General features: G+C 35.0%; 1 protein-coding gene across 1 annotated transcript in view; it reads right to left on the bottom strand.

Moving 5' to 3' along the window:
- PCDH15 (protocadherin related 15) overlaps positions 1-4,386 on the bottom strand; it is a 1,264,171-nt gene extending 1,259,785 nt beyond the window's left edge. Inside the window, exon 1 of the mRNA XM_043926323.1 lies at positions 4,357-4,386. The gene's annotated coding sequence lies outside the window, so the exon portion shown is untranslated. The remainder of the gene's footprint in view (positions 1-4,356) is intronic.
- Between the last annotated feature and the right edge of the window lie 18,028 nt (positions 4,387-22,414).

The raw sequence follows: 22,414 nt of genomic DNA, 5'->3' as shown, positions 1-22,414 counted from the left end.
GCCTTCATTGTGTCCTTCTATACGGCTACATACTTGGCAAAAATTATAGTCAGAAAAGAGGATGAGTTATCTCCTTGAATCTTAACTTTTAGAGAGTTTGGTCTTTATAAATATAAAAGGATCTCAAGAATAAAGATTTCCAGAAAGCACCCATGCATATTGTTAACAGGGTTAGCAAACTACTGCACACAGGTCAAATCTAGCCCACTGGCTATTTGGTAAAGAGGTACTGGAACACATGCAGTTTATGAATGATCTAAGGCCACTGTTGTACAAAGACTGAGTAATTACCCCAGAGACTAATACATATATATAATATGTATATATATAAATACACACACACACACGTACATATCCCACAAAGTCACAGATATTTGGTATCTGGGCCTTTGAAAAGCTTACTAAATCTTGCTAGTAAATTGGTCAAAAGCAACAATTATTCAAATTGTTAGGTCAAATAAGTTAGAGAAATAAAATTAAATAAAATTAAATAATTGTCTTAAGACAGACCTCCTCAGAGCCTGTGATTCATATTACATGTTACATGTATTCCTATTATGCATTACTAATTTTCATGTTCCCCAATATTCTTGATCACTGGAAATTTTTAATGGACTGTATCTCATGCCTAGTTACCTGAGGATCACCAGGTTGGCCAATTGTTGCTTTAGTGAAGTGCATAAAAAACAAACAAACAAAAAAAAAACTGAATTGCAGTTTCTCCTTTAAAGTATTGCCCTCTTCTGATAATATTTAACTCTCTGTGAATTGCCATATTATGCTAGTGATTTTCTCTAATACAATTAAGCCCCTTAGCAAACTGACCCATGATAAAAGGACCACTTAATCTTGCTTCAGGTAAAAGTAACTATGTACCTTGTGCTGTAAACAAGTAAGGCAGTAATTATCTCAGTGATGTGGATAATTAACATCAAAACCACAGCAATGTACTTGAGGGGAAATTTTACAATCACAGATTTAAAATTACTTGTGTGTTAGTTGCTTACCTGAGTCTCTTTGCAACCTAATGGACTGGGGCCTGCCAGGCTCCACTGTCTGTAGAATTTCCCAGGCAAAAATACAGGAGTGGATTGCAATTTTCTCCTCCAGAGGATCTTCCTGACCCAGGGGTTGAACCCAGGTCTCCTGCACTGCAGGTAGATGCTATGCTGGCTGAGCCGCCAGGGAAGCCCAATTACTTAAAGGGAGATGGGAGGGAGGTTCAAAAGAGAGGGGTTATATGTATACCTGTGGCTGATTCATGTTGAGGTTTGACAGAAAACAACAAAATTCTGTAAAACAATTATCCTCCCATTAAAAAATAAATTAATTTTTTAAAAAATGGAACGTGAGCCAAAAAAAAAAAATACTTAATCTAATATAAATTGAGGCTGTAATTTGTAATACCAGGTTTAGGCATATTAATGTGATTTTTTACACAATTAATAACCCAATTAGATGTAGAAACTAGTTTCCATATTTTCTGATTAGTTCTTACATTACTGTTTTGTTCAGTTCTTCCTTTAAGAAAATACAGTTTGCCTCATTTATATTCCTTTAGACATTTTTCCTTCAACTTAAGTAAACACATTGTGTAAAAAGGTGCTAACTCAAAATATATTATTTTCCCAAAGGCTTAAAAATGTGCAGTTTACTTAGTTATTTCATTCATTTAACCTAATACGTGATACAAACGTAATTATAATTAAGTTGACACACGCATACTCCAAAGAGACCATCTAGGATTATCTCACAAAGGTAAATTCAGTATATAAAGATCCATAGTCTCAGATTTATAAATCATGCAACTCATTTACTATAACCGCAAATGCCTTCCGAGTATCAGAGGAGAGACAGCACTGTGTAGGAGAACCTATTCTGATGTTGGAGTCAGACTCCAGTTTGAAACTATGTCCCTTTGTTCTTCCAACTTCAGCTTTTAAGTGGGCAGAAGTCTTCTGACAAGTAAAGCCTGAGTACTTTGGCACTAGGTACTAAATGCACTAAAAGTACAAGGGAACTTTATCCCACAGTTTGGCAGTGGTACAGATTTCACCTATTTCTCATAAAATTCCTTCATTGATGGTGCCTAAAATATTTTCTTTGTTACAAGTTTGTTTCCTTGTCCTATTAGTACAGTTGAAAACACTATTAGTAATACCTATAAATGGAATATGTCCTTGAATACCTTACTTGCTAAGCATATTTATTTAATAATTATAAAATTATTTGTAATAGTTAAATAATATATGCACAGTGCTTTAAGATAAAAAATAAATAATAAAATCTCAGCATAGGGAAGGTAACAGCTTATAAAACAAGTAGTTGAAACACATATTGCGGAAGCTTTTGCAAAATTACTAAAGTCCTTTTTAACTTGTAAGTATTCCTGGTAATTTGTTGCAGAACAGTGCCAAAAGTGTTATCAGTTACCCAAGGAAATAAGCAGATATTCTTTACACTAAAGTCAGGGAGCATGCATGTGCGCACATGTGTGCGCGCATGCACACACACACACACACACACACACACACACACACACAAAGAATTTCCCTAAAATCTCAAAAAGGGAAAATTAAAATATGTTCTATATTATTAAGGATAATATTTTTACATATAAACAGAACTACAGAACTATAATGGCCTCATCCTTATTATTTAATATTTGAACACACTTCTACCATACAAGTTAGGTAGAGAAGGGCACATGAAAAATACTTATTCTCATGCTTCATGGAATTTATTATACTGAAAGGTAGAGAACTGAGAGTGATTGCATATGATACTGTTTGCGCTAGAAGCTGAACCTGCTCCACGAATACCTGCCTGTCTCTACTTATGCACATATGTAAACACATGACTTTGTATGTTAATATATGTTAATAATTGAAATTATAAGCTATATACACATTTTCTTGGAATAGTCAGAGAGAAAATTCATTGGAATTCATCCTGGACTACAAATAGCAAGAAACTTTAGGACAGGAAACTAGTCTTTTCAATGATTATTTTCAAGATTTTATGAAGTCCTTAACAAAATGAAAATTGATCTTTTTAAAACGTGAAAATGTATCATCTGAAATATATGAGTCCACAGAAATTTAAATATACCTATACGAGGAATAACACTATTGTTGGAATTATAAGGCCTCATGTACATTTAAATATACTTACTGATATGTATACACAAAAGTACCTAAAGCAGCACTTTTAAAACTTAAGATTTTCTAAAAAATGAATTCATAATTACTGACAAGGGAAAATTATTTCAACTCTCTTTCAAAATTCTATAAATTCTCCCACTAAATGGCTTTTGATGTCACATGTATAATTTTATAATAAAATTATAACATTGCAAATGTATTGCTATTGTTAATCTTTTAAAATATTTAGGTAGCAAACATTCATGTAGTGCCTACTATGCCCCAGCAATAAGATAGATGCTATAAATACAATAGTGAACAAGAGACACAGGTTCTCTATATTTCAGTAACTCACATTCTGCTAGGAGTGAGAGGATTTCAATAATAAGCAGGCATGTATATATAGAGAATATTTTTCATGAATTGCAGATTTATGTATTTCTTCTTTAAAAACATTTGTTTTTCTAAATCATCACATTTTAATTGAGGCCTTTAAACATAAGTTTTATCCATTGCTGTCTCAATTTGAAAGAAATTGTCTATTACTTTACCTATTTCCATAAGTTTCTATCTCTGGTTCTATTTCCACAGATTTAAAATATTATTAGACCACAAAATATACTTCTCCTTGCTTTCACTGAAGCTATTATTAGCCAGATTTTATCTTAATTCCTATTTTGTTATTCTAAACTTCCAAAAGCCATTTCTTCTACAACCAAAGCACAAGCTTCACTTCAAAAATACATAAAAGAAAATTGATTTTCATCCTGAAAATGTCAAGTTTCTGCCTATAATACTCCGCTATAGTTTTCTGAAACAGCAAAGTTCAAAAAGAGCCATCGACCTGATGGCCCTTTGACACATTATGATGGATTCAATGTGTCTACTACCATACTGCCAGAATGTCCTCCAAGAGAATGAGACAATCAATGAAGAATAAAAAATCTAAACTGGCTGAACACCTGCTTGTTTTAAACGAATTAAAAGAAAAATACTGGTCTTTCAATTTCTCTGGGGAAAGAGTTTTATAAACTCTATAATTAACTTGTTTCTCTTTTTCTGGCTTTGATGAATCAGATAGTGCCTAAAAGTTAAACTCTGTATATAGATAATAAACTTAAAATATAGCTGCTATGTATTGTTCTTCTCCAAAAGAGAATGAAAATATTATGTAAAGGATACAATTTCATGAAAAAACATAAACATTACTCACTGTTGTGTCTTGTCTTTCCCTCATCCAGTGATCCTGGCAACTTCAACTGTGTCTAGTGAATAATGCTTCCATTTTCCTATAGGATAGAGTTATTGATCAATGCCACATCAAAGCAAAGACTTTATTCAGGTACAGAACATAGGAGCAATTCATTTTCTTATAGATTATACTTAGGCTTACAATGAATTAATGCAAATTCTGAAAAGTAAATTATGCAGTCATAACTTAAGTTTTGGAAGCGTCATACTTCTGATTGAAAACTTAACTCTCAGAATGCATACCAACACAAATGTTCCATAAATGTTCTCTACTTGGAAAACAAAATTTCACTCCCATCTGCAAATATTATGCCATGTGACCAGAGTCCTAACAAGGAAGCACAGTATAAATTCTCCTTCAGTGACACTAAAAATATGGTTTTTATAGTATGGTAAATGGATGAAAGACAATTAAGAACAACTATATAGTTTGAAGATGACTTTTGAGTCTATAGCAATTTTAGTTTACAGAATGTTATATAATACTCTTATTTCCTTTAGGTTCACAAATTTTGTACTTATGCTTTATGAAAGATGAAATGGATGATTTTATGATAATGTAATGAAAAGTCCTAAGACATTTTAGCTACTGTCATTACTGCTACTAAATTTTAATCTTCCTCAAAATCGAAGGCTTTGCTTTAATTATTCTCACAGTTCTGTTAGCACTGCATTGAGTATATATATAGCAGGAAATACAGCACACATAAATGGAAACAGCTATAGTTTGTTTGAAACACTTAAACATGTTCCCTTGAAATTCTGAAGTAGATATGAGGTTGACAAATGCTCCTCATTTATAAAACACAAAAATAATGCTTTGTTTCTCAAAACTAAACTCTGCTTGTGAACTACTGAATAAGTAGAGATAAATACATAAAAATTACATCTTAAAATCGTACTTCTAAAATGATCTACATTAAACAGCAGAAGGTAAATAACATGCAAAAAGAGATAATTTTTTATAAAAATTGAGAGCATAAAATTGAAATTTTAAAAATATTGTGTTTACATGAACATATTAAGATTTGTATATAAAATAAAAATTAAGAATGCATAAAAGTGAATTTTATACCTCTTTAGGGACTAAGGAATATATAACTTTAAGGAAAAAATAAATTAGGACAGTTTCAATTTTTTAAAAAAATTAAACAGTATGTTAATCTATTTTTTCACGGTGAAATATAAGCTTAGCATCAACATATAAAACATATCAGTTGAATCTTTGTAGGCAGATTATAGATGGGGCTGGATAGGATCTTCAAAATTGATACCTGCACCTGCCAAGCCCACTTTGGTCCCTTGGTAGCATCTGTGCCATTTTTGTATAGCTCTATGGCCTCATGGAATGTATTCTGGAAACTCCTGACATAGATAATTTCTTAACAGACTTTAATGAAAGCTCTAAAAAGGATATGCCACTTTATCTTTTTTAATCAACAATGACTATACTAAAAGGACAAGTAGTATAGTGACTTCCTTCATGTAAATAGGCTCTGAGTACAGTGCCATAGATGAAAAATGACTCAAGTTTTCCCTAGGAAGTCACTATTCTCTTCTGAATAGTGCTAAACCTTCAATTAATCCCAATTTAAATAAATCACATTTCACTGTACTTTGGGTCTATTTGGCAATACAGTGGGGTTACCCAGGGATTTCTGAGTAATGATTATACATTAGAAAGTATAAAAGAAAGTGAAGAAGGTTTAAAAATTAATATTTAAGGTATTGAATGCCTCCAGACATGGAGACAACAGTTAAATGAAAGGGAAAATTTGAACAATTCTAGCAAATATAAATTATATATAAAAAACTCAATTTTGTTTGATTGTGCCTATATGTTATCACTATACTTTCAAAGATCAAATAATTACTTAAAATTTCAATTTAATACTTATATCATTAGTCCTAGTTTTGAGAAGTTATAAATCAGAGCTTCTATCCAGAGTGCAGGATTTTAATAAATAATTTATACATTTACTAAAATTAAGAGGTAGAATAAAGGTGACATCTAAGGTAGTACCAGCTCCTGAGATATTTCCTTTATCATAACTATAAAAAAAATTTAAAACCTAAGTTTCTAGATTGATACTTTGATAATACCTCCTCTAGAGGTCTGTGTTCAGTTCAATTCAGTTCAGTTCAGTTCAGTTCAGTTGCTCAGTCATGTCCGACTCTTTGCAACTCCATGGACTGAAGCACTCCAGGCTTGCCTGTCCATCACCAACTCCCTGGGCTTACTCAAACTCATGTCCGTTGAGTCGGTGATGCCATCCAAACATCTCAGCCTTTGTCATCCCCTTCTCTTCCTGCCTTCAATCTTTTCCCCAGCATCAGGGTTTTTTCCAATGAGTTTCCAGTAGCATATTGGAGAGCTACCAACCTGGGGAGTTCATCTTTCAGTGTGCTATCTTTTTGCCTTTTCATACTGTTCATGGGGTTCTCAAGGCAAGAATACTGAAGTGGTTTGCCATTCCCTTCTTCAGTAGACCACATTTTTCAGACCTCTCCGCCATGACCTGTCCATCTTGGTGACCCTACACAGCATGGCTCATAGTTTCATTGGGTTAGACAAGGCTGTGGTCCATGTGATCAGTTTTATTATCCTTCTGTGATTGTGGTTTTCATTCTGTCTGCCCTCTGATGGATAAGGATAAAAGGCTTAGAGGTCTATATAGTATCAAGAGTAAACCCAAGCCTTTCTGTCTATTCTGAAGTGCCTCAATATTAGCGAGAATAATAACATAAGCACAGACTCTATTATTTACCACACACAACTTCACACAGCTCTTTGGAAACACGTTCCCTAATGAACTCAAACTAATACTAGAATTACTAACTGAGAAAATTGTTTGCTTTTTAAAATCTTATTCGTGATTGGCCTCTGTAATATCTGTGATGTAGTAATTCAGTATTCAACCAATGAGACAGTTTAACTGCATTTCAGCTCCTAAACAGTGCCATTAAATAAATGCACAACCATTGACACATTTATGGTGTGATCTAATTAAGCAACCACTCTACCTTGACAATACCTGAATAAGAAAGCTGTTTGATATTTATTAAGGTAAAAGACTGTTATGTTTCAAGCATAGAATTTCAATCTCTGAAAACTCCATTCACAATAGAGTGATACTTTGAATTCTCGATCCAATATAAACACTAAAGTCAAAATTGATAAAAATACAAAATTATGCATTGCTATTGCTTCATTTTTTAATAATCATTACAACTACTCCATCCAGTTTCATAAAATCCCTTCATATTTTAAGCCATGATATAGTAAAGCAGAATCATACAGTGGAAGGAGGGTTGTCAGCCCACTTTACTGTTTGGCATTTGACAAAGTTCTCTATCAAACTATGCTCTCATTTATTGATTTATAAAGTCAGTATATTGTACCTGACCATTTCTAACATGTCTTACAGATCTATGATTCAAGACCATGTAGTTTTAAATCAGAAGTAGACACTGGCTTCAACTCAAGAATTAATAGCAGTCATTTGATAGTGAACATTCATGTGAATGAGGATTTGATTACTGATCTGGGAAAGGATGCTGTGTTCAGGATGTGGGATGGCTGAGTAGTGGTGATCTGTGTCACAAAATTGTCACATCTGCAGTGGATTTAACCAGAAAGAAGTTAAAGTAAGACTCAGTAATAGAATATACCTCCTTGAATTCAAGTGATAAAACCATTTAAATTGGAGAACTATTTTGAATATTTCACTTCAAACCTTTTAGAGAAAATAACATTAATTCTTCCTGGTTGTCATGAAATAAATAGATTTCATGACCATTTACCTGCTTAGAAACCTAGAGATTCTCAAACAAACAAACAGAAAACTAAAGTACTGCATTTATTTTTCTTAAAAGCCCTTAGAAAATGTCGTTTCAGTGATATAAGAAATATAAACCACCAGGCTTCCCTGGTGGCTCAGTGATACAGAATCTGCCTTCAATGCAGGAGACTGGGTTTCAATCCCTGGGCCAGAGAAGATCCCCTGGGGAAGGGAACGGCAACCCACTCCAGTCCTGTTTTCTAGGAGAGTGGAGCCTAAAGGGCTACAGTCCATTCTGACTTCACAAAGAGTCAGACACAACTTAGAGACTAAAAAACAACAAACAAAGAAATATGTAATAGCTACTGTTAATCAGAAGAATAAATTTGTATTTCAAGCAAAAACACTAGTATATAATAGAGAAGTTGAATAGACCAAAAGAAAATACATTTTTTATGAAAAGAAATTCTTAGTCACTATATTTATCAAGGTCATTTTTAAACCTAGGTAACCATCTAATCAAAATATTATGATTTTTGTTTTTTTTTTCAAGATAAAGCAACAAACATGTTTAAATGAAGGAATGGTCTTTGATTTTTTTTAATAGTTTTAACTTAGTCAAAGATAGGCACAAAATTTAGAAAAAGCTGTTAAGTGAACAGGGCTTTGTTTGTGATCAAAGTGTTTAATATATGACTTTACAGAAAGGTTAGTGGCTATTTTGCATAACAAGATGCTCAATGAATGGCCACTTCAGAGTATTTGGATATTATAAATCATTACAATACCAGTTTGAAATCTAAAAGGCCTTCTAATACTCAGCATGCTACAATAACTCCATGAAATTATTTTTGGCATAGTTCAAGAGTGCACATCTCATGATTACTTTTTCCTACTGAGAAAGCTCACATAGAACACATCATTTTTTTAATTACATTTTATAGAATATTTATGGTATTGATAGAACGTAAGAAAAATTCAAAGATGCAAAAAAGGAGAGATGGAGTTTATGTATATTAAAACAAAGGCAGAATTTAAACATATGTACTATTAAAAGACATTTTTCTTTTAGATTGTCTTTGCATGAGAGAGCTTTTATTAGAAAAAAAGTATTGGTTTCTGCAAGACAGAAACTGCTTCACAAGTTCTAAAAGCCTTTTAAACACAAAGATCTACAAAAATGATTTATCTTATGCAAACTTAAGTGAAAGTCAGCTGAGGCATATTGCAGAGATCACTCAGATTCTATTCCATACTTTCTCCCACAAACAGCTATATAATTACATTTAACAAATTCTGAGGAAATGTAAGAATTCCTTTAGATAACAGATTATGCTTTGTAATTGGCAATAAAAAGTACTGTAGAATTCCTAGATACTTTTTTTTAAGGTTTTTCTTTACCTCCAGTGGTCCAATGAATCTCTGCATTTAAATTGGCAAAGCCTTAGTGAAACCTTAGTATATTACGGGGGTAAAATGACAAAACTGGAATCAGCTTTGCTTCTATGTTAAAAAGAAAATATGTTTGAATACATGAATGTGACTTTTTACTTTTTTAGATGTCATACACATAGTCAAGCATATTTTCTTTCTAAAGCAAACAGCCAACTCATTGGAAAAGACCTTGATGCTGGGAAAGACTGAGGGCAAAGGAGAAGGGGGCAACAGAGGATGAGATGGTTGGATGGCATAACCGACTCAATGGTCATGAACTCGGGTAAACTCCAGGAAATGGTGACAGACAGGGAAGCCTGGTGTGCTGCAGTCCACAGGGTTACAAAGAGTTGGACACTACTTGGCAACTGAACAACAATGTGCATGTCTATGTGTATGTAAGGATGTGGGTGAAGGATGTGTATGTCAGGATGTGACCGTACATATGAATATCTTTCTTAAAGGATTATGATAGCCTTCCTTTATGGTTACCTTAACATTATACAATGTGCCTGTAATACAGGAGACTGGTGTTTGATCCCTGGGTTGGGAAGATCCCAACTTTTATCTGTTCTATAATGTTTTACATGTTAACAATATTGTATTGGTTGCATTTTTTGTAAATTTGCTTTCTCAGCTCATAGGATGCCTTTGGAGGTTGCAGAATACCTCAAAATATGCCACTTTTGAGCTAAAATTAATAATAAACCCTGCAAATATACAAATAACACTCTAACCTTTCTTCTTTTTCTAAAAAGCAAGAGAGGAAATTTACATGTGAAAAATATTCTCCCTGTTCCAGGAGGAACATAATATTCTTATTATTAATATAAACAGGAAAGAGAAGCTGAAACCAAGGGAATTCTCAATAAGGTGACCTTGTTAAAATAATTCTTATTCTCTAAATTATGAGTTGGGGTTAACATAGACATACTGCTATATATAATATAGATAGCAAGGACCTAGTATATGGCATAGGGAACTCTACTCAACATCCTGTAGTAATCTATATGGAGAAAGAATCTAAAGAATGAATGGAAATATGTATATGTATAACTGAATCAATTTGCTGTTACACCCAAAACTAACATAACATTGTTTATCAACTATAATATAAAATAAAAAAAAATAAAAGCTACCAAACAATCCAGAGAAAAACAAAGTTTATAATTTGAAAAGGAAAAACAAATTTTTATCTTCCTTTAGCCTCTCAACATGGTTTAGGTGGCTCAGGCTAAGAATCTACCTGCAATGCAGAAGATGTGGGTTCTATCTCTGGGTCAAGAAGATCCCCTGCAGAAGGAAATGGCAACCCACTCCAATATTCTTGCCTAGGCAGTGCCATAGACAGAGGAGCCTGGCAGGCTATAGTCAATGGGGTCACAAAAGCATCAGATATGACTGAGAGACAAAACAACAAAATGGCTTTGTTACTTTTTCACATATGTTTCTCTTTGTTCAACCTTCTGTAAAGGCATGTAAGGTTTGTGCAAGAGAAATACCCTAAGAGGACAGATGCAAAAATTTGCTTCCCCATACACTTTCATCTTATACCATTTGACATAGTTATTAAATCATTATACACTGAAAATACTTGAATTTATTTTTATTCCTTTAAAATGAAAATATTTCAGTACAGACATCTGATGTTCACGTCTATTTATTTTTAAATTGGAAAATTTAAACCAAATTGTCTAATCCACCTGAAATTGATTCTGATATAAAGTGTTAATGGGTCCAAAAGTATGAATTATTACATTTAAAATTTTATTCACACTTTGCACTATAGTTTGCAAACTCATCATGGAAACCATAACACCTAATTTACAGATACATACTTTGATCTTTGTTTGAAAAGTAGAATTGTATTCTCAAATCTTTACTAATGGAATATTACTTGTGTAACTACTCTTAACTAACATGACATTAAATCTATTATAAAATTGATATTTGTTTATTTTCATTTTTACAGAGTACTTTCAGCTTGGTATATAGATGTGAAACGTGTTACCAATTTGAATTAAATGCTGCCAGTCAAAATCTTTCAAATATCTAAATCTCAGCTAAGTTGTGTGGAAGATACAAAGAATCAGAGACGCAAATCCCTGTTCTTGGAAAGCTTACCAGTTGAGATCAGTAGGCTTCTGTCCACATATATTAATAATTATAATTTAAGGCAGACTATAGTAAATCATCAGAACTTTATCAAGCACTGAAGAGAATCGGGGCGGGGGTGGGGGGAAGACAGGAAGAAGTCCTGAGACACCTTCAAAGAACACTGAGATGTTGGATAGGGCTCTGGCAGTTGATAAAATTCACAAGATGAAAAAAAGAGGGAATCAGGATGAATAAATACCCAAAGCAGGGAAATATGAGCCCTACAAATAATGTGGTTTCTCTTCAGCTGTACAAGTTGTAGAAAATTTGGGGGACAGATTGTGAAAGGCCTACCTGAAATGCCCCAAGAGCCTGGATACTGTAACTTTGAGATAGAAGATGTTAAGTTGATGGTTTCCAATAGGAGATAGGTAAGTATTAATCCAGGAAATTAAGCTATTAGCACAAATTCCCTATAAAAGGGGAAGACAGTAGGAGACAATTGCATTCAATCATGCACTTTCTTACTTATGCATCCATTCAGCAGCGATTTATAAGTACCTGCTGTGAACTAAGCATTGTTCTGAATTTGCACCCATAGAAATTAATAGACTGCAATAACTTGGTAAGTTTTATCTGTCATGCATGGGATGTGAAGATGTTTTTCTAATATGACAACAACAGTAACAAAAACACAAATAAACCATAAAACAGTAGACTGTAAATGTGGGTACACATTTATAAAATTAGTTTCATAGTAAAACATCTTTAAAGTAAATCAAATGCCATGCTGAAAAAAATATGTACAACTAATATTTCAGTTCCAGGTTTCATTTCCCCAAAATACCCAAAATCCCCGTGGATGAATAAGACTACATCATAAACACATGGGCAGTTATTCAAGTTTTGCTCACCCTGTCTTATAATATTGATATAATGTCCCTCACCACCCTTTCCAGGTACTTAACTTTTTTGTTTGTTTTTGGTAAACATTCATGTTAGAATAAATCAACCCTGAATATTTTTTAGAAGGACTGATGTTGAAGCTAAAGGTACAATAATTTGGTGATCTGATGTGAAGAACCGGCACACTGGAAAAGAGTCTGATGCTGGGAAAGATTGAAGGCGGGAGGAGAAGGGGGCAGCAGAGGATGAGATGGTTAGGTAACATCACTGAATCAGTTTGAACAAACTGACATGAATTTGAGCAAACTCTAGGAGGTAGTGGAGGACACAGGAGCCTGAGGTATTGCAGCTCTTGGGGGTCACAAAAAGTCAGACAAGACTTAGTGACTGAACAACAACAATTCATATAGCAATTATTCTTTTCTAAATTTATGTTAGCCCATGGGAAACTTTCTGTTAGTTGGATGCCAATGCAACATTATTGTGTAACTACTCTTGAGTAGTTACATTCTAGTGTGGGGAAACACAGTCAGAAAAAAAAAAAATAGAGAAAAAACTATTTATAAACTTGAAAGGAAATTGACTTTTAAGAGCTTATGTCAGGGTCTAAGATAACAACTCAGGTTGGGAACTGGCACTTACTTCAGACAGTATGACAAGGCAGAGTGATCTGGTGAAGTGATATTTAAACTGAAGCCTAAAGTATGTGAAGATGATAGACATTTGAGCAACAACCAGTTCAGGCAACCTGAATAAGACAAGGTAAAACCATGCTATAAAAAAATAAAACAGTCTCAAATTCTATGCTTTATGATTCATTGAATTTTGGTAAGTACATTTAAATAACTGTTTGCTTTTATTTTTAATACTGAAAATCATTTTGAAAGAATGGTTTCAAAAAGAGTTTTAAATCCTAGTGTCCTCACAGCTATAGTCTTTGAAACAGACACCTGATGAGACAAGGCTTCTAAAAATGTATCTATAAAAACAAGATAGAAAACAAAAATTATATCATATATTTCATGTTTTCTTTATATTTCATGTTTCATGTTTCTTAACATATATAACACATTTCTAATATAGTTATTCATTTTCTATTCTAGCTATTCTATTTCTATTCTAGTTACATTAATTTTGTGTACGTAAGATATTAATAGTTGACATACTGAGTTAATCAGATTCTAGCTATGATCATTAAACAAATGGGTTTTCTGAAGTAATTTACTGAGTTCCATTTAAACTGTGTTTAATTTGCAGGCTTTTATTAAAACATACTAATTGATTCTTTTCTATTTATGGTGTTACTGTATTATACATCTTAGTTATGTATTAGGGCAAAATTGGCACCTTGAATCATATCAGACTAATGCGTTTGTCTGTATATAAATCCTAGTTAACAGGAACTTAATCATTAACCTTTTATATGTGTCAGTATTCAAGGACTAAGTTTATTGACAATAATTATCTGAGAATACAAATATTTCTAAAATTTTAGAACCATTTAAGGTAGCAGGCTAAAATTTAGGAATGCTGTGTGTGCTATGCTTAGCTGCTCAGTCATGTTTGACACTTTGCGACCCCATGGATGGCAGCCCAGGCTCCTCTGTCCATGGGGATTCTCCAGGCAAGAACACTGGAGTTGGTTGCCATGCCCTGTTTGAGGGGATCTTCCTAACCCAGGGATCGAATCCAGGTCTCCTGCATTGCAGATGGATTCTTACCCACTGAGCCAGCAGGGATGCCCAATATGAATCTAAATGTTATTTTGTGTTATAAATGTATATGGGGCATTACAAAAAAAATTTATACTGCATTTCATGTTGAACCATTTAAGCACAGGTCGAATGAAATTTAGTTTATAAATTACAACTTTTGAAGCTAAAGATTACTTTGAAGTCTCTTTTACTCAGTCGTGCCCGACTCTTTGTGACCCCTTTGACTGCAGTCCACCAGGCTCCTCTGTCCATGAGATTTTCTAGGCAAGGATACTGGAATGGGTTGCCATTTCCTTCTCCATCTGTGTATGGAAAGCACCTAGAATGGTGCTTCATAAGTAATAATCTCTAAGAAAATGTTAAATGATATCATTACCACTACTCTTTGAATATAGAGCAGCAGCAAAATTCTCAGGAGAGAAAATAGGGGTTTTACTGGGAAGACAAGAATGATTTACATTTTGTTTGTAGAAATGTACTGTTATATTAGGAAAGTTAGGAAAATCATGCAGCAAGACTGTGTGACAAAAAGCCGATAAGACATTAAGAAAGAGACGAAAAAGCATTAAGTTTTTTGTGACTTGAAAGGCAAAGTGAAATAGGAGCATAGCTGCAAGGCGTGCCCAGGAGGCTGAAGAGCACCTGAAGCGTGATGCCAGGAACCCTGAGCCACAGGCGGCAAAGTGCTCAGCACCCCCGCGGAGGGACAGAGTGCATACCTGTCACGCTTCCCCAAGTCAAAGAGAGCGGAAGATGGCAGCCCTGGAGGAGGTCAAGCAACAGCTAAAGGAGGACCGCAGGAGCTCCAGGAGAAAGGCCGCCTGGACCACTGATAGAAACCAGGAAAGAAGGAGGCAGACTAGACAGCCTAGTAATGGCAGTACGAACACACGCCTTGGTGGCCACAGCCCCCACGGAACGACCTGGACCTGTGGGGTCTGGCTGCTCTGACAGTGTCACCTGAGCACAGGCCCAGGGTACGGGTCTAGGGAAGCGGCTTCATCCATGGAAAAGCCGAGCTGAGCCTTACCCAGGAGGTTCAGGGTTCCCTGCTATCCTAGAGGGACTCCTGTCTCCTGGAACTGCCATCTGTGCAAACTCAGATGCAAAAAAAGAGATCAGTGGCAATATCCGTGAAGGCCCAAGACCCCACCAAGTGCCACTCGTACTGTCCAGAACCAGCTGACAGGTAAAGTGGCTAGGAATATGACCTGAGAAAAACCCCTGCCCAGCCCGGCTTGCTTAGATCTGTCCTGTCTCAGCTTGGCTGTTCCCCTAACCGCCAGCTCTAAAGTGATCCTGCCATAGCCTCAGGTCTGGATGCTAGGACCTCTCCAGATGGAACAGGCAGCTAAAAGCTGGCCTCCTTTGGGAGGAATTTTCAGAGCCAAGTTTGGGGCCCCTTTCCAAGGGCAGGCCTTTAGGATGGTGCTAATGGTCAGGGAGAATGGGCCCATCCATAACTCTCTAGCACGTTCCCTGTGGGTGGGGGAAGGTAGTATTAGATCTGCACTCTCTAGAAGAGTTGGAGACCCATGTCACGATGGGTAGAATCCAAAGGCCACCTGCTCCTCTGAAAATGGGGCAGCTGGGGCAGTGTGGGTGAGCAGCTCTGGGCTCTTTGGTTGAGACTTTAGGCTTGTCCCTTCTTCTTGGCCTTTTTCATCTCCTCAGTTGAAACTGAAGTGGTGGAAGCAGATGTGTTCTGAACAATTTGCCTTTCTCAAACTTGGGCAGCTTCCCCAGGCTTCCACAGATTCTAGACTGTTTAAAAACTCCATGTAATTTTTAAAAGAAAGTGTTATGAACACATACAAATTAACTAAAGAAAAGGAATTAAACTTAAAAATTAACACTAAGTCAAACTTTTACATCTCTCTCTTTGAGGGAAAAAAAAAAGGTACAATAGCAAAATCCAAATTTTTATTTTTATATTATTAATCAGAAAAAAATGTGATCTATAGTATTGAATGGTTAAGACATTCTTGGTATTGAGTGAAGTATATAACATCTGGGAAGACCACACATTTTTTTTGTCCTGCAGAGTCCTAGTCCCCTATTTTTCTGATGTCACTTTTTGTTTAGACTTTGCCCCAGACTTCTCAATAATTAACAAAATGTTACTATTAGTAGACAGATAAAAACATGTCAGGATTATTTTTATAGATCTCCACTTTGTATCTCCAGTTGTGAAAACACAAATGGGTAAAAAGCAATTTTCTCACCTTATGGTTAAATAAGTAATAAATAAGCTATAAGACAAATCTCTCTTCCTGGTCCCTTCCAGACATGGTAACTCCAATTGTACTTCATAGAGAGCACATAAAAGCCCTCCACTGTGTAAAAAGAACATAGTGGTTGAAGTATTCAAAACCATCATCTAAGACCTCCCACTTAGTTGACTAGCCTATGACCAGATGGGGCCATAGGCTCTGCCATAGTTTGTGAGATACTTGAAATTACAAGGCACGGATGGTAGTAGGTGGGGTTATTGTGAAAATGAGAGAATCATTGTTTTGATGGATGTAAAATAAGTATAGGAAATACAGATCCAACAGTCCTGCTATAGAGCACATAGAATAGCCTGAGACTTCCTGTAACACACGACTTGTCATTTACTGTTTGGTGTAAATCTATTGAATATTAATTTATTGATTTAGTATTTTAGTGCTTATTTAGTTTTAACCATAAACACTTTCTACAGCAATGAACAGCTGATCACCCCCAAAAATACACATGTAAAACCTAAATTTTCATTTCTCGAGAAAATTGGTATCATTCACATACAATATTTGTTGGCATGTACTGTAATTTTATCACTGGCCACATGCAAAATAGAAGATAAAATTGCCAAAGAAGCAGTAGCACCAGTTATAGAAGTGACTAGCTATACTAATAAGACTATGCCCTAAAACAAATATTTAAAACATGCAGCTCCATAAAGTGCATAAGGTATGCTACTGCTGCTGCTGCTGCTAAGTCGCTTCAGTCGTGTCTGAATCCCTGCGACCCCATAGACGCCACCCCACTAGGCTTCTCTGTCCCTGGGATCCTCCAGGCAAGAACACTGGAGTGGGTTGCCATTTCCTTCTCCAATGCATGAAAGTGAAAAGTGAAAGTGAAGTTGCTCAGTTGTGCCTGACTCTTAGTGACCCCATGTAATTCATGAAGTGCAATATTGTACTCCATTCAAAAGGAGATTATCTACACATTTTTGAAGCTAAAACTGTTTCAGCACACTGTCTTTTGCAGTGTGCGTTCATTACTCAGGGCTTCCCAGGTGGCACTGGTGGTAAAGAACCCGCCTGCCGACGCAGGAGACATGGAGGATGTGTGTTCCATCTGTAGGTCGGGAAGCTACCCTGAAGAAGAAAATGGCAGCCCACTCCAATATCCTTAGCTAGAAACGTCCATGGACAGGGGTGCCTGGCGGGCAACAGTCCATGGGGTCACAAAGAATCAGGCAAGACAGAGCTACTAACACTTTCACTTTCATTAAACAGATGCTAGAAATAGAGCCTTCAATGACCAACTTAGTTATCTTAAAATAATACTGTATCTTTCTACAAACTAGTGTTCTAAAATATGGCTGCATTTTGTTTAAAAAATATAACCTTGGAATCCTCAATAAAATCATTCAGTGAGTACAACACCAAAAAAATATCAATTTTGGAGTTTCTAGTGAATTATAATTATTACAAATAAAGACTACATAGAGGAAAATATATAAATACGGCCCTACAAAATTATTAGGGGATTGAACAAGCTAAAAAATAAAGTGAAAAAAGTAAGGTTTTATTTTGAAATTCTAGACGCATTCTTTAGAATAACTTATAGAAAAAAAATTTTTTGATTGGGCTCCCATTTTTCACTTGGATAAAATATTTTCTGTACCAAATAGAAAAAACACTTGACAAGTGTTCTCATTTTCTCCATCTCCTAAGCTTGGCAAAATATTCAATAAACTCACATAAAGAGATAATATATATTGAATTTTGTTACATAATATATTTTCATGAAGAAATACTCTACATAAAGGAAAAAGGGTAGTGCCTGTGAAGTTGTTTGAATTGAAATATTAACACAATTTAATATAAAAGATTGCACTGAGCTTATTTATTTTGGGCTTACCTTGGAATTTGTAGGGAAAAATTTTCTCAGTTACAATAGTCTAGAGAGAAAAGTCAAAGATTTGATAATTTTATATTTGTTCATCACTGTTAACTACAAACTGATACTTTCCAGGGACACTTGCCATCTACCTCTAGAAGGATTAAACCAGATGCTGTTGCAGCTACTGACCCTGAGCAGAGTTCAGGGTGGAGAGCAGAAATGAGGCACCCTGTACTCATCAGGGTATGAGGGCAGAGGATTGACAAGACAGGTTTTCAGATGGTTAGAGATTTCAGGAGCCAATTTTATGAGCCCGATTCTTGTATCCTTTCCTATCTAGAAAAACACTAAAATCCTTCATAGTGATGACTATTCCTTGTGACTTCAGGAGCTTCAGGAGACCAGCAGAAAATTTCTGGAGAAATATGTGCTTGATTACATGTATTTCTCCCTTTGCCAAAATTCCATATATGCTGACATTCCCACTCCACTCCCACCCCAACTCCCTCCACCCCCGCCTCTTTGGAGCAGTTTCTCAGAGCTGTCTGACACGCTCTCTCCCAGGCTGCAGTCCTCATTTTGCCCCAAATAAAACTTAACTCATAATTTTCATGTTGTTCATTTTTTTTAAGTCAACATCGTGAAATATACAACAAGAGAAGACTTAAGGTGAGAAATGGAATATTTCCTGTTGTATCGGTAAACAAAGGAAGTCACAGTCATCAGAGTTTATAGCCACCACCAAAGGTGAGCTGGTGAGCTCCGGTGAAACTCAGAAAGGAAAGAATACCTGCCATCTAGGAGCCTTTGGACACCCTGTGGTGAGCCCTGAGGAAACTCAGGATGTGAAAACACAAGATGCTCTGGGTGAGTGAGGAGCATATCAAAGGAATGATTCAGGAGACAACTGTTACATTTTCCCATACAAAGAAAAGCACTAAATTTCTTAGCTTGAGATATCTGATTTTCTTTTCATTAACAACCACTTTTGATATTCAAACTACTTGGTTTTTGTTGCAAAACTTCTAAAAAACCTGGGTCCTGTCCTTGCCTCCTCAGAGCAGTTCTCTCAAGGTTACTTGAGATGCTACCTCCCTGGCTTGAAGTCTTAAAAATTCCCACCCAGTAAAACCCACTCCAGTGTTCTTGCCTGGAGAATCCCAGGGATGGGGTCGCACAGAGTTGGACACGACTGAAGTGACTTAGCAGCAGCAATAAAACATAACTCTCTTTTGCCCTACCTCACTACCACATGTAAAATAGATAGCCAGTGGGAATTTGCTATATGATGCACGGTACTAAAATCCAGTGCTCCGTGACAACCCAGAGGAGTGGGATGGGGTGGGAGGTGGCAGAGAGGTTTAAGAAGAAGAGGACATATGTGTACCTATGGCTGATTCCTGTTAATGTATGGCAGAAACCAACACAATATTGTAAAACAATTATCCTCTAATTAAAGGTAAATTTAAAAAACATAACTCTCAAAAAAAAAAAATAACTCTCAACTTTTAGGTTGTGGATTTTTTTTTTAAAGCAAAAAGACCATTGTAGTAAATAAACAAAAAATTGTGAGATGATGTTGAAAATATTTCTTTAGAAAAATACCATAAACATGACTTTGGAGAGACAGAAGGCTAAGGGACAGACTAAAGTATATGAAAATAGAACAAGAATAATTCTGTTATGTTTTTATATTTAGATAAACAAAATAAAGATAGCTTACTTGTTTTTGCTCCACAGTTGTGAATATACATTCATTTGTAGACAGTTTTATTGTTAAGAAATTCTAAAAGTTTATTCCATAAATCTAATACTATGATAAATAAATATGATTGATATATATAAATAATCATTTTTCTACTATCTTTCACTCTCAGAAGTGTACTAGTATGAACAGCATATTATGGGTTTGCTTTAACTTAATCATTTGACTGAATAGGCAGCTAATGTAATGCCACCAAAAATGTATTCTTCCTGTCTCCACAAATGCCAATACATGCTTCCCTGAACTTATTTTGAAAAACAAAAAACAGTTAAAAGACACAGGGAAAAAAAAAAAAGACTCATACTATGCAGGCCCACATATTTTCACCAAGAATTATAAAATTTTAGTATTTTTCACATATTTTTCTTCTTGTATATACTCTTATATATGCTCCTCTTTGCCTGAATAATTTACAGTTAAGTTACTGACAACACAGCACTTTACCACTAAATTAGAATCAATAGGAGTTATATTATGTATGCTTGAGAACTTTGTGACAGTTAAACAAGGCTACATTTTAGTATATAGTCATTAAAATCACCTCAGCATTAAGACTATAATTAATAAATTATAATCTCCTTCAGAATGAATACATTAATTTCTTTTCCTATATTTTATAAATATTTTTGAGAACCTATTATGCCACTTTCTATATTTAATAAGTTATGAACATAATAGTCAAAAGCGGTAGTCACAGAATTAAAATCTATTGAGTTGTGACTAACAGGAGACAGACTAGCATACTGTATGTCATTAAAAGCTTGAAGAAAAAAAAAACAGCAGGGAAAATTAATAGACTACAACTGGGATACTGTTTTGGATAAGAGTATATAATCTAGGCCATTCTTTGGAGTTCTATTTGAACATAAACTTGAAAGATGTGAAAACGTCAGTCATGCGAATATCTGGCAGTCAGATGCTATAGTCTGAGGGAACATAAAGTGCAAAGACCTCATTGAAGTATAAGTTCTGTTTGATCAAGGAAGAATAAGAGGGTGATGTAGCTTGAAGGCAGAAAATGAACCACAGAAAAGGAACCACATAACTGATGATGTCAGAGCATCTGCCAGGTTGGTTGAAATCACACAACGCCTTTTAATCACTGTCCAGACTTAGATTTAAGAGCTTGCAAACTATAGCAGGCCAAATAGCCCTCAGACCACTTTACATGGCCTGAGAAGCCAGTAACGTTTTTGTTTTTTTTGTTGTTGTTGTTGTTTGGTTTTTTTTTTTTTTTAACATTATTACATGTTTCTTAATAAAACTTCAAACACAAAGGAGATCATGTACCAGAGACAATATGTGGAGCAGGAAACTGAAAATATTTACGTTCTGGCCCTTTCTGGAGAAAAAATTGTCAACTCCAGGTTGAAAACCATTAAGATTTGAAAGTGGAAGAGTCACATACATGATCTACATTTCATAAAGATCACTCTGAGGGACATGGTGAACATATTCTGCGCATGGGCAAGAGCAGAAGCAGGAAGCTCTATTAAGATGCGATGGCAGTAGTTCAGCCATCAGCCAGTGATAGTCCAGGGTTGTAATCTTGGAGCAGCCAAAAAACTGATTGGATTTGAGATATAATTGAAGGTAAAACCAGCAAAGATTGCTGATGGTTTTGTATAGGAGGGAAAGAGAACAGTCAAACATCAATCCTTAAATTGTAGACTGAATTATTGTATGTCAGTTTCTTTGAGGTGGAAAACCCATAACGTACAATTTTTGTTAGTGTTCAGATTTAGAGATGATTTTTTTTTCCTTCCTCCAAAATTAAACTCATCTCTTCTGTTATTTCCTTATGCTTTTTGTTAAAAAAAAAAAAAAAGCTGCCAAAGCAAATGAATGCAGAAAATATTAGTGTTTATAAAAGTTATCTTTCTTAATTACTATTCTTCAATATATTTCCAACTTAATCATCAGTTTCTTTAACTGACACCAAATTTCAAAATAACAACTTAAGAGTAGCAAAGGAATTTTGTCAAAAACCTAGAAAAAACACAGTCATATTCACCTTAAATAAATTTTGTCACTTTAAAGACCTTTACTGCATCTATACTGAAGCTAGAGAACTATTTTTGTTAATGTACATAAGTAGCCTATAAACATTTTCCCGTTTTACACAGCTAATCTAAAATAATCATTTCTGCAGTTATATTAGTCACCATGACACAATTTACCAAACTTTTATGGTATCTATTTTTAACA

Source organism: Cervus elaphus, chromosome 15 (genome assembly GCF_910594005.1).
Source record: "Cervus elaphus chromosome 15, mCerEla1.1, whole genome shotgun sequence".
NCBI classification, from domain to species: Eukaryota; Metazoa; Chordata; class Mammalia; order Artiodactyla; family Cervidae; genus Cervus; species Cervus elaphus.
Note: the sequence above shows the minus strand (reverse complement) of the source record. Positions and strands in the feature narration are given on the sequence as shown.